This window comes from Triticum aestivum, chromosome 1B (assembly GCF_018294505.1).
Source record: "Triticum aestivum cultivar Chinese Spring chromosome 1B, IWGSC CS RefSeq v2.1, whole genome shotgun sequence".
Classification (NCBI taxonomy): domain Eukaryota; kingdom Viridiplantae; phylum Streptophyta; class Magnoliopsida; order Poales; family Poaceae; genus Triticum; species Triticum aestivum.
The window spans coordinates 684,784,167-684,788,796 of record NC_057795.1 but is presented as its reverse complement, the minus strand read 5'-3'; the positions used below and the strand labels follow the sequence as shown (position 1 = coordinate 684,788,796).

At 56.9% G+C, this 4,630-nt stretch overlaps 1 pseudogene; it reads left to right on the top strand.

Annotated features, from left to right (window-relative positions):
• The first annotated feature begins 2,058 nt into the window (after positions 1-2,058).
• On the top strand, positions 2,059-4,066 carry LOC123082529 (60S ribosome subunit biogenesis protein NIP7 homolog; annotated as a pseudogene).
• Positions 4,067-4,630: the final 564 nt, after the last annotated feature.

Sequence of the window (4,630 nt, the reverse complement as noted above, 5' to 3'; positions counted from 1 at the left end):
GGGCCTTGATGACAACATTATATTGGGTGCGTACATGAGCAAAGAGACGTTGTAGGGTTAGGGACGTGTCTGATTTGCGCCGTAACGGAAAAGACCAAGAAAAGTGAGAGAAATCATCGAGTACAACCAAGTAATATTCATAGCCAGAAAAACTCACGACCGGAGAGGTCCATAGATCACAATGAATGAGCTCAAACGGAGCATTGGTGCGGCTAGTGGAGGAAAGGAAAGGTAGTCTAGGTTGGTGCCCTAGTTGGCAAGCATTACAAGGGCCATTATATGGCTTATTACACGGAAAGGGAAAACTACTAGTAATGGCATGGAAGGATTGTGTGCTTGGATGGCCGAGTCGACGATGCCGCACATCACCATCGGAGGTATTAGCGGAGAGGGCAGTGCACCGCGTCGTGTTATTGCCGAAGAACGGGTAGAGGTCGCCGGAGCTAGCGGAGATCAGGATTACCCTCCTGGTTCGAAGATCCTTCACAAGAAAGCCAAATGGGTAAAACTCGACGGAACAACAATTATCTTTGGTAAATTGGCGAACGAAGATGAGACTAGTGGTGACAGAGGGGGAGAAGAGGATGTTGCGCAGCTGAAAATTGTGTGGGGGGGGGGGGGAGGTCGAGCCGGTGGCGTGGATGGGAAGGTGGTGGCCATTGCCTACAACAATGCTAGAAAATTTACGCTGTAAGGAAGAACTCGAGTGGCTGAGGTCACCAGGATTGCCAGTGACGTGGTTGGAGGCGCCGCTGTCGAGGTACCACTCGTTGGACGACGCGGCGTTGTTGAAGCCCTGGTTGCTGTAGGCGGCGTGAAGGAGAGCCAGGTGATCCCAAGACGGCTGCTGATAGGAGGAGTACTGCATCGGGTACGCCTGAGCATGGGAGCCCAGACGGGGACCGAGGACGCCGGCGGCGTTCGGGGGTACCCAGCCGGGACGCGGTGGAGGGATGGCCATGCCGTACGGGGCGAAGAACCCCATGTAGGGGTTGAACGGCGCGGTGGAGGGGCCGCCATGCACGTCCCTGTTGGCCATTGCGCCCGCCACGGCCACGACCACGGCCACGACCGCGTCCACTCTCACCACCGCGGTCACCAGCGTCGCTGCGGTTGTTGTAGTCGCGCCCAGGCGCCCGGTCCAGGGGACGATCCGCCCGATCGCCCGGACGGGAAGAGGAGCTGCCACCGCTGGTGGAGCCGGAGCCACCGGAGGGCCCATCGAGCCCATGGACGGCGAGGACCGTGGCCCGGGCGTCGGCGATGCGCTGAGCGAGGTTCTCTTCGGCGAGCTTCAGGCGCGAGAACACGGTCTCAAAAGGGGGCAGGGGAACCGTGTCCCCCAGCACGACTCGGATCATGTCGAGGCGGCCGTCGATGCCGTGAAGGAACTGCGTGGTCAGATCCACCTCAAAGACAGCATGGTCGATGTCGGCGAGGCCAGCGGTGAGGAGCTTCATGCGGCGTGCGTACTCGTCAACGGAGAGGTCGCCCTGCTTGAGGTTGCGGTACTGACGATTGAGTATCATGTACCGGGCCGCGCAATTTGCGAGGAAATAATCCCGGATCCGAGACCAGAGATCGAAGGTGGTGGTGGCGCCGATCACGTGATCTACGATCTGATCAGAGAGGGTGGCATACATGGCGAGGGCGACGTGGGTGTCGAGCTCGAGGTACTGGCTGGTGGCGTTGGGTGGGGGTGGGTGCTCGATGAGATACATGACGCCGTAACGGAGGAGGACCATGAGGAAAAACGATTTCCAGTTGTGGTAATTGTGCTCGGCGGGATTGAGGAGAAAGCGGGTGTGGTTGGTGATGTCGACGTTGAGGATGGGGTGCTTGGCCGGGGGCGATGGCTGCGGCGCGGTGGAGGAGAAGAGGGGAGCGAATTGAGAGGAAGCGGGGGCAGTGGCGCTAGGGTTAGCCGGAAGAGTGCCGAAGATGAAGGGGGAGGTGCCCGCGCTGGAGGAGGCCGCAGAGGGAGCAGTGCCGGAGAGGGAAGGCGACGAGGTGGCGGAGAGAGTCGCCGCGGAGGAGGAAGACGAGTGCTGCTCCGACATGGCGGCGGCCTGGAGACTACTGATACCAAGTTGGAGAGTAAACTTGCTCTCTTGTATTGATTATGCCACATACATCAGTGTTACATATATACACCCCATGGACGAGGCACGCAGGCCGAGAGAATTAGTTGAGATCCTACAATCTAGGAAGTAGTAGTGCGCGCTACATACATACATGTTAACAGCTTGATCCGGCCAGGTGGGAAGGGGATCTTTTAATAACTGCCAGTTTTGCAAAAACACCCCTGGTTCCTGCGTATTCGAGCGAGCTGGGCACATGTGACAGTCAAAGCACACTTTGCATCCGTTGACTCGGGCCAGCTCATCGCATACGTACACAAAACCATATAATGGACCGTAGATGACCCCTAGAGCAAGTTTGATGACCGTATTGCGGGTATTTATAATCACATGGACTAAAGCTAACGCCAGTACAAGTAAATGGACCTGCAATGAATTTTTCTCTTAGGATAATTGTCGGTGGGCATGTTCTCAAATCAGGACGGGGCTGGTGGTAGCAGAATCAGGAGAACAGGAAGCAACGTGCAATTTCCAAAAAGCACTTGCAGTCGGATTTTTTTTTCCGTTATAGCCGACCTGCATGAGTGTAATGCCAGAAAAGACCACCTACGAGTGCAATTACCAAAATTATCGTGGCGACAGACCTGGCAAGCAACACGTGTCAAGTGCTGCCATGGCCGGAAGCAACAAGCCCTACCGCCGCAGCCGGTGGCGGCAACCCCTTGTATTACAGGATTTGAAGCGAGGCGGAGACAGGTAACGGAACGGGAGCACCACTTGAAACCTGCCACCATGGGATGTGATGTGGCGGCAGCCTCTGTTCCTGCTGCACGCGACACTCTTGGTTGGTAAGTGTTGTTTGGTTGTGCCGACATCACCCCTCTATTCGCTTTCCAATGTCTCTCTCTCTCTCTCTCTCAATGTGTACAAGCAGTAAAGAAAATAGCCACCTTGACTGCTATTTTGATCGGTTTGAAGGCCGGTTCAGAAGATGTTGTAGTTTAAGAAAAAGATAGATCAAGGTAAGATCTATCATTTTTTGTGTTTTTCGCTCGCACGCACACTATTTTTTGTTCTATTTGATTAGTCCCTAATTATGTATCCTCTGATGTTGTAGGCATTTTGGAGAGTCATTTGGAGCAGGGATTTGTCGTGAGAAGTAAACCAATAAATTGAACATCAAGGTACGAGCTATGCAATACATGCAGTTTTTGCACATGCACGATATAAACTTGTGAGAAAAATTCACTATAGGTCCTCTTACTCGCGCTGGCGCCAGCTTTAGTCCCTGTGGTTGCAAATACCCGAAATACCATCCATATACTGCTCTAGGGGTTCACTTCGGTCCATATATACTATTTGTGTATGTATACGCTGATCTGGCCGCGTCAACGCTCGCCACGCGTGCTTTGACTGCCACGTAGTTAGGGGAGAAGGCATACTCAGCAGGGGAGGGTCCGGGGGTGTTTTTGCAAAAATGACCTATACAGCTCGCCGTTGCTGCTAGTCCTGCTGCTGGGCGTCCGTGGAGGGCCCCGACCCGGAGCCCGGCCGCTATTGCCTCCGCCTCCACAAGAACCGCGTCTTCTACGCCTCCGAGTCGCTCGTCCGCCGCGGCACCGCCGTGTCCCGCACGCGCCTCGCCAGGGTCGGCACGCCCATCGGCAAGTTCACCCACGGCGGCGCCTTCCACCTCACCGTCCACGCGCTCAACCTCATCGCCGCCCCCGCGCGCCGCTGCATCTGGCTGAAGCCCGACACGGAGCGCCCGTTCCTCTTCGGCAACTCCGTGCCCAAGTCCACGCTCGCGCGCATCACCGAGAACACCAGTCCGGCGATGGCGTCATCGTCATGTCCATGGCCGGCGTGCCGCTCGGGTTTGGGGTCGCCGCCAGGGGCGCGCAGGACTGCAGGACGGCCGACACCAACGCCGTGGTGGTGCTCCACCAGTCCGACGCCGGCTGAAGTGGAGCGTCTTGCGCACTGTGAGCAGCGGGAAGACGACGTCGCGCTGGGTGCGTGGTGTAGCCGCAGAGGCGGCGCACGGCCGCAGCCCGTGGCGTCCATAGGCGAGCCATTGGCGCGGAGGTCAGTAGGAGGGGAGGAGCTGGTCTCAAGGCGGCCGGAGAGGATCTCGAGCGGCATGGACTTGCCGGCGCTGGGGCCGACGATGGCGAGCAGCTCGTCGGGGCTCGCGCGGCAGCTGACGTTGCGGAGCACTAGGCGGCACCGGCTGCTGCGGCTCACCGGCGGAGGTGCAGGCGCAGCAGGATCGCGGGCGGCGTCGAGGAGGAGGTTACACGATCCTGAAAGAAAATATCGACCATTAAATACTTTCTCTCCGGAGAAGATTGATAAATCAAAAGGCACTTGTCAAATGCAAGGAGGAATTAAAGAAATTCCTTAAGAGTTGACTTGGGCTTCTCACATCATCACCGTGTTTGCATTTATCGCTCCACCACGTCTCGCCTCTGCCGTCGAGCATGCCGGTGCTGTTGCCGGTAACCGTGAGCCCGTCGATCTGGTAGAACATCACCCAATAGTTCTTC